Source organism: Pteropus alecto, unplaced genomic scaffold, assembly GCF_000325575.1.
Source record: "Pteropus alecto unplaced genomic scaffold, ASM32557v1 scaffold95, whole genome shotgun sequence".
NCBI lineage: Eukaryota > Metazoa > Chordata > Mammalia > Chiroptera > Pteropodidae > Pteropus > Pteropus alecto.
This window is the reverse complement of record NW_006441071.1, coordinates 7,085,265-7,097,628: the sequence shown is the minus strand read 5'-3', so window position 1 is coordinate 7,097,628 and position 12,364 is coordinate 7,085,265. Positions and strand designations below refer to the sequence as shown.

At 31.5% G+C, this 12,364-nt stretch overlaps 1 pseudogene; it reads left to right on the top strand.

Annotated features, from left to right (window-relative positions):
- Positions 1-3,930: 3,930 nt before the first annotated feature.
- LOC112485115 lies at positions 3,931-4,049 on the top strand (annotated as a pseudogene).
- The last annotated feature ends 8,315 nt before the right edge of the window (positions 4,050-12,364 follow it).

Here is a 12,364-nt window from a genome sequence, read left to right as displayed (position 1 = left end):
GGTCCAGCCACTATGGAAAATGGTATGGAGGCTCCTCAAAAAACTAAAAATTTATCTACTGTATGATCTAGCAATCCCTCCACTGGGTATTTACCCCAAAGTTTTGAAAACCCATATCTGAAAAGATATTTGCACACCGATGTTCATGGCAGCATTATTCATGGTGGCCAGGACATGGAACCAACCAAAGTGTCCTACGATAGTTGATGGGATAAAGAAGTTGTGGTACATATATACAATGGAATATTACTCAGCCATATGAAGAGATGAAATACTGCCATTTGCAACAACATGGATGGACCTTGAAATAATCATACTAAGCAAAATAAGTCAGATAGAAAAAGTTGAAAATCGTGTGATATCACTTATATGTGGGATATAAACCTAAAAGTAACAAATGAGCAGGACAAACAAACATAGACTCATGAACATGGACTATAGACTAGTGGTACCAGAGGATAAGGGATGGGGGAGAAGGGGAGAGGTAAATGGGGTAAAAGGGGTCAAATATAGGGGGTTATGGGAAGGGTGAAGTGGGTAAAAGGGATCAAATATACGGCAGCTGAAAGAAACTGGACTTTTCAGTGGTAAATACACAATCACAGAGGAAGTAAGTGGTGATAGACAGAAGACAAGAATTGATTGACAAGTGCCTTAACAACATAAGTGAACCCAAAACGGAAATGAGGTCTTGGAAATAAAGTGCCAAGGAAGAGAAGTGGATTAACCATGGCAAATCCTGATATCTTGTCAAGCTAAATGAGGACTAAAAATTATCCATTAGATTACCCAAATGGGAACCATTGATAAAATTATCAAAATTGTAGAGTTTTTTTTTTTTTTTTTTGGAGGGGTAGTGTTGTATTGTATTGAATTTTAATGGAGAGAGGACTTAAGAGACACCAGAAGATTAGGAAAAATTGTGTGTCATCAATTGTTTGGGAATTTATGTATAGAGGGAGAAATATTCCTTTAAAAGATGTCTTTCCTAGTGCAAAAACAATGCAGTTTTTTTTTTAATTATTCTGAAAAGTTAATCCGTCACTCTGAAAAGATAGTTAAAAATGATAAAAGAAAGTGGTAAGTAAGATCTAGAAATAGATAAGTACTAGCATTTTATTAAATTATTTTCTTTACTGGGATCCTTAAAGTTAGAATATATCTTCATATATTTCTTACTCTGATTTTTAAAATAAAGTAACTTGTTCTACTTTTGAAAATAACTTGCATAATGTGAGAATTTATAGACATAAACTTTGGTTTCAGTATAGAAATATCACAAAAATTTAATATTACACAGAGAAAGCAATACATATTTCCAATAAAATTAATTTTCACATTCATAAATTATATAAGGCCATTGAAATTGCAAGAATTCATGTATTCCTAACTTAAAACCTTATATCCTATCATTTAAATAAAATATACTTGATTTTGTATAGAACTATGACATTTAAAATACATTGGTATAATTTATCTCAAAATTATTAGATTTAAATTTTAAAATCTACCCAACTCTATTACTGAGGCAAAGTTATCATTGAAGACAACTGTAACATTGTTTTGATAAGATGCAGAATTGAACAACTAGATTAGAGCATAAAGTTTGCTCATGAACTATAATAATTTTAAACGTTTGTACACGTCTTTAAGTCGGTCACTTCTGCTCATAACAAGACTAACTAGAATTACATAGCATTCTTTATTGTAATAGAGACTCCTCTGTTTCATAATATCATTAGCAATTTTAATGTCACTGCTATGAAAAAAAAGAATGCATGTTATGAAACAAATGAACATCTTCTCTCAAAATAGAATGAGATGAAAGGACAATTAGCCTAAACCATAACTGCTATTTCTTGCACATTTAGTAACAATAATCTTTGAGTAACGTCTCTCCTAGTACTTGAACAAAATAATAACAAATATCAGTCATCTTATAGCTGTTTGCAGATTTATAAAGGAATTTTACATAAATATAATTTATTGCATTCTTATCACATATTATGTTGTTTTATAAAAGTATAATCTTAAATAACATAATTACTATTATTCCCATTATTGCGATGAGAAAATGAGGTTTTGAGGACTCAGAAAGGTGATGCATATGGTAATGGCCAGAACAGGGATTTGGTTTCAGTCTCTCACTCCAAAGTCCTCCTTCTTAACTACCATAAAATACCACCACATACAGTATCTCTTTGATTCTAACAATAACGGGGATAGTTTAGGATTTTTTTCTGTTTATTTCACATGGGGTGAAACTGAATCATGGAAACAATAAGGTGATAATTAGGTTACGTTGTAGAGAAAATGTTTGCCCAAGTCAGTTGCCTGCTAATCTAATTCTTTTTTTTTTCCCCCTGAAAACAATTATAGCCTTTTTAAAACTGACTTTTACTTAGCCTTATTGGCCTGTAACTGCATTAGGTGTGAATTTCACACAGAATAGTTTGTTTCAGTTGGATGTTAGTGGTTAGAATAATAAACAAACTTAAAAATTACCTTTAATATGAGAGATGTAAAGAAGTGCCTGTTTAAGCTGGATCCCTTCAATTGATTTGCATGAAACATATCTTCAAGGAAAAATGGTCGACTCTAAGAAAGAAGAGAGATATTTGGTTTTGCTTGAAAAACCCAAGAACAAAAAATAATAAAATATAAAAATAAACATATTCCCTATTATCAATCACTAAAAGCACTTCTTCAAAAAATTTTGAGATGAAAATGGTAACAAACAAGCAATAGTAAGCAGGTTTAAGTTAGGAATCAGGAGGAACTTTCTGAATTGACTTAAGAGGAACTATTACTCTTTGGTGAGGAAGTTAATAATTCTTTGCTATTGTAAGGAGAACATAAACAAGTTTCTTTCTGGGGTAATTTAATAGTGATTTTGTCAAAGGTCTAAATTATTGATAAGATGATTGTTCAGTGTCATATTCAGGCTTAGTTACCTATAAATTCTACTTGATATATAAATATAAATATTTTTAGACACTGGCATTTTCAAGAAGACTAAATCAGAGATATCTATTTAGTCAAGGGTGTGAGAAATTGTCACCAACCAAATATAAAGGGCAAATAGGCTGTTTTGCATAAATAAATTAATGAGAAATTTCTTAAAAATATTCAGCCATTAGAATAAAAAGGTGAAGGGATTAGGAAATAAAAATTAGTAGTTACAAAACAGTCATGAAGATATGAAGTATAGCATAGGGAATATAGTCAATAAAATTATAATAACCATTTATAGTGCCAGATGGATACTAGACTATTTGTGGGGATCACTTCACAAATTATATAAATCTCTAACAACATATATATATATATCAAGAATAAAACCAAGGACAGAATTAATGCTATACCAAAAATGGTAAATAAAATAGAGAGAAAAGGTAAATAACCATGTTTCTGATGCCAAGAAGACAAGATAAAAAAAAGTAAGTAAGATAAAAAAAGATTAAAGAGGTCAGGTTTTCTGATAGAGAAGATAAAAACTGAGAGGCCACTGGGAAAGAGGGTGTCAGGCAAGCTAATCTGGTGGCAAATTAACTGGTGCCAGGCGTGTGGGAGAAAGGTAAACTGATCTGACCCTTCCCAGATCAAGTGAGATGAGGTCCAAGTCCAGCAGTCCACCAAACCAGTTAGGGAAAAGCATTTGTGTTATACCTTAAGTGGAACGGGGTACTAGATAGTTTAAACAGGAAAGCGATGTGATTTACCTTGTGAAAGACCACTCTGGTTGTTCAGTAAAGATGGAGTAGCAGGAGTAAATCAGAGAGACTAGTTAAGAAGCTCTGATCGTAAACCTGGTGGGGTTGAATATTATTTAGATTACAATAGTGACTGTGTAAAAGATAAGAATTGAAGTAATTTAGAACTTAATTTTAGAGAAAGAGTCAAAATGAAGAATCAAGAATCAGTGATAGAGTCTATAGCCATGCCATCCTGAACACACCTGATCTCGCCTGACCTCGGAAGCTAAGCAGGGTCAGGCCTTGTTAGTACTTGGTTGGGAGACCACCTAGGAATACCAAGTGCTGTAGGAGTTTTTTTTTTTTTTTTAAAAGAATCATTTTAAGGGTTTTGTCTTAAACAAGTACTATGATGAAAAACATCAAAGGATTTGACAGACTCGGGGAGGAGTAGAAAAAAAATCAACATTTCTGTGTCAGACATGGAGAGATTAAGTTTCCTACTGGGCATCCAGCTGGAGGAGATATCCAGCAAGCTGTTGGATACATGAAGTAGGAAGTTCAGGAGAGATTATTTGTATGCGTGTATATATATTTATATAATATAAATAACAATGTTATTACATTATAACCAATACATTATATTAATATTATATATTATATTTATATGTAACTTATATATAAAATATCCCCTAAATATATATGTATGTATATTTGAAAAAAATATGTACATATATGAGATATAAAGAGAGACAGACAGACTAAATGTGATAACTAAAATCAGAGGTATAGATTTTACATTTAATCACCCTGCTCCACTCTCTATAACACATTAGCTGGCTTAATTATAAAAGAAAATATCCAATTTAGTAGCAGCTCTGTTGTATGGTATAATCTAGAAAATAGAAAAATATGAGGGAAAAATTAACTTGAAACATATTTAGTGACTGTCCTATTTATTACATAAATTTAATTTAATGGAGGAATCCTATATACTTATTAATATTTTAAAATATAGGACTTGGCTAATCTTTAAAAATCTGATATATTGGACCACAATGAAGTTAATTGAAATTAAATGAATTGAAATTTAAATGGAATTTTAAAACTGCAATACATATATCTAAGTATTCATGCCCACAACATATAAGTATTACTTCAAATCTATTTTCAAAAGTAGACAATTAACATAAGGATGAACAAAAGACTCGAGCAAAAATTTCATAGATGATTATATAAAAGTAGTCAATAAAATACAAAAGATGCTCAACATTGACATCAGTGAAATGCAGTTAGTGCCACAATGTAAGATCACTATTCATGCACCAAAATAACTAATGTTAAAAGAAAAGGCAAATAATATTAATACTGACTAGGGTGTGGAGCAAATAAACCTCTCACTTACTGCTAATATGAATATAAGCTGATAGAATCCATTTGGAAAACTGTCTGAAAAAATCCACTAAAGTTAAATAAATATGTGTCCTGTGGCCCTCATATTCCTACACACAAAACATGGATAGTTCTCACAGATCAATCAATGAGAACGAGAAGCCAGCCACAAAAGAGTAAACATTTTCAGTCTAATTACTTAGGTTTTAGAACACAGAAAGCATATAATAAGACATTAACATAATTATCCTAGAAGTGAGTGATAATATCTGAAAGAAAGAAGAGAGGACTTCTGAGGTAGTAGTAATAGTGTACTTTTGCTCTGGGTGCTGGTGTTCACTTTGAGAAAATTAAGCAACACAAACACATTTGCACACTTTTTTGCATATATATATTTTTGCATATGTAGGTGATTTAACATACAATATATGCCAAAATATCTAAAAAAAAAAAAAGTTATCAAATCTCATTATATAGAGGAAAATCTCAATATCATAGATTTTGCTTTTTAAAATTCAGAAGGTCCTTAGGTGCCTAACAATTTGTCTAAACACAATAATGTCCACTTATTTTCAGATTAAACTTGATTTGTAACAGTATATTCAAATGCTTTACTAACACATTTAATTGAAAAGACTGAATCAGTATTCTTTGTATAAAAGGAGTATTAAAGCACATCTACAGAATAGCGAAATATTTTAGCATTAACTAAGAATTCATTCACCTTAATTTCTTGGTTATGAATATTATAAACACAGAACTGTCATCACCTATAGCTCAGTCCAACTTCACCTATCCATGAGTTCACACTTATAGTTTATTAGATATAAATAGCGTGAAAGACAGTCTCGAGGTAACTAAAACCTTATCACCTCGATCATTAGAGAACTCTTTCCATCTTTATTATTCAGATGGATTTTTCCTGCACCTATAATTTTCTTTTCATTTTGAATACATACTTCTTAACCAGGCATTTAGTTCTTCCATGCATACTACAAATAAACCCAACTTAAATCTAGTCTACATGCCAATACTCAATAAAATAATTTTCAAATTACTTTTTTGATAGTTTCATTTAACACAAAGAAAATGTGAGAGGAGGTTATAAGACATACCAGAATATTAGAATATTAACAGTCACACATCTATCTTAGGTTATTTCCTTTAATTGACAGTGTATAAAGAATTAGTGCTTTTGTCATCCTTTGCATAGGGAAATATATTTTTTAAATTTCAAACTATTTTTTTTTCTTCAATATATGGTACAGACCTTTTTTCCAAAAACTAGGCAATAAAAAAATAGAAAAGGCTCTTATCAGCAAAAGTAAAATTTGTGCTATTATTCCTGGAGAATCAAATACAATAAAGTATGTTATAAATCATCTTGCAATTCCCCAATCTAGCTATATAGTAAGTCATATCAAGAACTCTAAAAAGTTAAGTCTCAAATACAGGTTTTACGATAATGACATTAGACAGAGCTGGTTTTCTTTATCCAGACATATCTGCATTTCTCAATATTCTAAGAAAGGTCTAAAAAATTGCAGTTTACAAACAGAGAACCTCTTAGCTGGTATCCCCTTACAAATATAGTACAAAATAGTAGCTAGAAGCTACAAGTGATGATTTTGAGACAGAAAACAATACAATACAAGGCAGCAAACTATGTAATGGAGTAACTGCCACTTTAAATAGGTACTTCAATTTCTAGTCCTCATTTTACTCATCTATGAAGATGAGGAAGATGACGATAACTCTAACCTATTTTTGACAGGATACAATTACACATAAAACACTTTAAGCACAGTTCCTGACACAAAGTATTTTGTAAATGTATTAATATAGCATTAAGATATGATTCTGTAATGTTTCAGTATTAATTTTAGAATTTGTAGTCACTCTTCCATTCATCAAAACACATATACCTCCTTCCCTTTTTCGAATCTCTAAAATGTTATTTCTTATTATCACTATTATCTAATATACCTTGACTCTCATTCAATTTCAATAATTCTTTAATATATTTGTAACTATGTTAATTCATAGGTTTCCATTTTATTAACTGTGTTAAAATCATTAAAAGTTTACTTTGATGCTCAGGTTGTCCAAGAGTTGGCCAGTGAGAGCTTATTCAAGCCTGTTCTTGTGTCCTTTTGACATATCCTCATTATTTTTTGAGCACTTTGTTGCTTTCTGGTACAAAAAGATGCTCCAGGTTCATTTTGTACTTAACCTTCTCATCCATGAAATCAGTCATTTTTCAGAGAAGCTTTTGTCCCTTTTCACAGTCTTTAGAAGCCAAGATTTAGGTGCTGGATATGCTCATCACTATGGCAATAATACTGCTTCTCTATTCTATCAGTAGACAGAGCTACACGCACACACACTCACACACACACACACACACACACACACACACAGAGTCATTTACAACTATATTTATTTCTGTATGTATCTATATATTTTAAAAAACTATGAGTTTACACCTATACCTTCAATTACAGTCCAGTATCATAAGTTTCAGTCTTGTTTTCTTCATTTTCATATTTGTAACATCTTTCATTGCAAGTGATATATTTAGATTTCGTTACCCTTAATACATTTACTCATTTGATCAATCTCCCTGTGAATCCCCTTTCTCCATCACCAACTCCATCCCCATAGTTGCCGTCATTACCCTGATTAGGCTGCAACTCACCCACCATGTGGATTTCCTCTTCAATCTGCTTGGGTTATAACACCTGTTCTAGACCATCCCCATACGTGCTATCACTCCCTATGCTAGTAAGTTCTCTGAGTGGATTCCACCCTTACCTTGCTTAAGCACCAGCTTCTGTTCCAAGCCATCAGGTCTTTCATCTCCCACTTCTGGCACAGATGTTTGTCTTTATCTGCCCATCTAACAGCTGTATATCTGAATTAGTCAGGAAAAGGAGAGGAGAGAAATAAATAAAAGAGAATGGGAACAGAAGGAAAAAGAAGAGAAGTGATCACTACTATAGTTTAAGGACAAACAGGTAATGGAAAACATTTCCAGTGTGATATACACACAGAGATACTATTTATGTTAACGATGTCATCACCAAATAATTCTCAAGCCTATTATCTAAATATATGTCATCAACTACCACACACAGTACATGAAATGTCATATTTGTGTTCTCAGTCAGATACTCCTTACACATTATTTCTCGTTAACTTCCTTTGTAGAGTTTTGAAATCTCTGGTTGAATTATCAAGGAATAAATATAATTTGATATTTATGATCCTTTGTGAGAATGTCTGGTTTGTCAGCTTGTTAAAGAAAGTGTTGAACTAATTCCTAATAGAAGACACAAACGGTGGTTTAGAAGATGAGAAGGTTGGCTGTCTCCTGGTCAATAAAAAGTTCAGAGATATTGTCACACATGTCAAACACTAGGTATTAAAGTCTGTAGAGCATTACTTAGAATCGATTTTAATAAGTCTCCCTGTTGGATTTAGTTTTAAGAACTAATTATCAGCCACCTAAAAGATCAAGAACTTTTCTGTTCAGCCCAAAGCACCATAGGTTGAATTCCAATATTATAAGATATAAAGGGTTTCTTATTTCTTTCTAGATTGGCATTATGAAGAAAAGCAAGATTTTAAAGAGGTTACTAATATGACATCAAATCTTTCTAGCTGACAGTTCTTATAACTATTTATATACTACAAAGAAAAATGATTTATGCATCTAACTTAGCCCAAGACCCAAAATTATCAAAATTCTTGAAATAAACTGTTTTTATTTTGTAGTTAGCAATATCGACTGAAAGTTTGAAAAACTCTATCTGGTTCAAATTACTTAATTTTTTGACAATTCTCTGAACCTCAAATTTCATAATACATCTTGCAAGAAAGTAATTGTGCAAATAATTCATTTATTACTCATCAAAATTTGCTTTTATTATAAAATAATGTGTTCTTTTAGTAGTTTAAAGAGTATAATGATAATATATAAAACAGCAAAATAATCTCCTTAGTTAAAAATAGAATAATAAAATATATTTGCTACTTTATTTGTATAGATATAAAATTAGAATATACAGCTTGACTACCATAACCACTGGCCTAGATTTTGAAATTCAATTGTCATTTTATTTTATTTTTTGATGTAATAAAATTTGTTCATTCAAATACTCATAAAGAGAATAAAAAGGAAAGCCACAATAGGACTATGTATCTATAATGCATCCCTAACAGTTGACTAGCATTAATAAGGAATGTCTAAGTATCAATAATTTAAAAAATTACTTAAAGACTTAAATATACATCTCACTAAAGAGGAAAATGAAATGTCTAATAAATTTATAAAAATTGTTTCATCACCGTTACTTAGCAGAGAATGCAAGTCAAAAGCACAATGAAATACTATCATACACTACCAGAATGACTACAATTTTTAAAGTCAATATTATTATTTCTTGACAATTATGTGGAGAAACTATAAGTATCATAATTTTGATGGGACAGTGCATTGATATAAATTTGGGGGGGAACTATTTAGCAGTATCTAGTAAAGCTTTAATTATCCTATGATTCAAAAATCATTGCTAGTAGGATATGAGAATATTTCAAGCAACATTCTTCATAATAGCCTGAACTAGAAACAACTTGCATCTCCACCAACACTAGACTTGAGATATATGTGTGTGTGTGTGTGTGTGTGTGTGTGTGTGTGTGATGTATGTGTACAGACATATGTGTATATAAATGATATATGATATATCTTAATATATAAACACATATATATACCAATTATTATATATGATTTAGTGATATATAGATAAAAATTAGATATGTGATCAATGAATACCATACAAAAATGGAAATGAAAAAGATAATGCTACATGCAAAAAAATAGATGAATATCAAAAACATCAAACTAAGTGAAAAAAAGCCAGGCATTATACTTGTAAAAAGCAGTCTACTATGATAAAAGTCATCACAGTATTTATCTTTGGGGGGTATAGTGACTTTATGGGACAATAAGAAAACTGAGGGTATTAGAAATATTCTCCATCTTGATCTGGCTGCTTGTTAAATAGATAACTGTTTAATTTGTGAAAATTTAAGCTGTAAAAATGATATATTCAATAAAACATTTATTTCAAAATATCCTCTTCACTGTTTTTTTTTTAAGATTTCAGGCTTGCTTATTTTTTATCTGTGCAGTCCTGATCATGAGAAGTACTATAGGAGGTATCCTAGAGATAATTTGACCAAACCCCACTGTAAAAAAAGGAAACTAAGGCCTTTAAAGATTAAATGATCAGTACATATTAAGGGAGAGAACAAGTCTAAGAACTTAAATTCAAATCTGAGCCCCCTAATTTCTGAGCTCATTCTACTTCATCATTAGCACATGTATTCGCTCGACAATTTTTTTTATTTTAATACATTTATTATACTATATACACCAAAGTTCTTGTACTTCCCACCACACATTGCCAATTGTCTGACAATTTATTACTTTTTATGATCAATAAATAATATAGAACATACATGTCAAACTAGCCTTATTTAATTTTTTCTTTACTACATAAAAGTAGATTATTGCAATCATGCTTCATGGTCATACAATCTTAACATGGGACATGATGAATCTCTACATATGTTATATATCTTCTAGGTAGATAAGACTTGCTATTACCCTCTCTTTCCTGACAGTATATAAAAGGCACTTGAAATATAATATTTAATTCATGGAGAATTCGTAATAGGTCATGCTCTCACTTGATTCAGTCCCACATATAAAATAGTCATATTGTCACAAAATAGTATGGCCTAAAGATAAAAAAACAAATTGTCAAAGACTTGTACTGTCCAATTATTAAATAGTCCTCCTCATACATTTAGAGTATCTAGCTAATTAAAATTTCCTTTGCCTTTCCCAGCAAGAAATTAGTGTTCTGTGGTTTTGCATACCTTCTCTGTTACACACATACAGGCAATTTGATATTATTGCTGTGTTTAAACTTTTCAGTAACCTTAAAGAAGCAAATGAAATACGAACATGTTTAACAATTAAACTCAATATCTATATCTCTCTGCAAGGTTCTGGGTATAGTGACATGAGCAAGCCAGCAAGAGGGGAACAGGAACAAATGATAATTTCAAATATATTGTGTTACCTTATATTATAGACTGAATGTTTGTAGTCCCCCAAAATTCATATGTTGAAACTTTATCCCCCAATGTGGTGGTATGACAAAGAGGGACCTTCGGGAAGTAATTAGGATTAGATGAGGTCATGAGGGCAGTGCAGTCATGATGGGATTAGCATCCTTATAAGAAAAGGCAAAAGAGAGTTTGCTTCCTCTCTCCGCTCCTTGACATGCAATAAGAGGATGAGAAAAAGGTCACCTACAAACTAAGAGGTTTACCCCAGATATCAGATCTGCCGCCACCTTTACCTTGAATATCCCAACCTCCAGAACTCTGAAAAATAAATGTTTGTTGTTTAAACCACCCTGTATATGGTAATCTGTTATAGCGGCCTGAATTGACAGACATTGTTTCATCTGAAGTAAATTCTATCAGCTTTTATTTCATAAATTGAACACAGCCTAAACTTGTCCTCAACCTAAAAACATATATCCTATTCAAGGCTTGCTGAACTTATTACACTTGATATCGTTTCCTTTTTTCTTTGTAAATTCTTTTCCCAATGTTCTTACCTAATTAATACCTTGGACATAAGGGCATCACTAAATAGTATGATTAACACTAACCGCTGCCCCTCAGGCATCCTGAGGATGTTTCAGGCATCCTGAAACTTTTTATATTTATAGAAAATGGCCAGTTGCATCCTAGGAGTGACAGGTAAAATAATAAATTCTGGGTTGTTAGGGAAACTGTACAAAGGATTGAAAACATGTTGCTCTATATCCAGAGGAAGAGAGTTATCTCTAGAGAAGCGCTCTTGTCAGCATTGAATCAAATAAATGCTTTGCCTTACTGAAGTCAGAGGAAAAGAGATTTTTTTAAATATCAGCAAGAACCTACTATTTAGTTGCATAAATAATAAAAATGTTTGTACCCTCTCCCTTAATTCTATTTTCAACAATTTGAATATCATTCAATTTATAGCTCTTTGGACTTGATGGGTTTGTAAAATGCAGATGAATCTATAAAGATAGAAAATAGCATTGAAAAACATGTTTCGATTTATAAATCTACTCTCTGAAAACCAAAAACTTGATTGAAGATGATATTATGAATAGTCTCCTTTTGCTCACGCTCTCGCTCGCTCG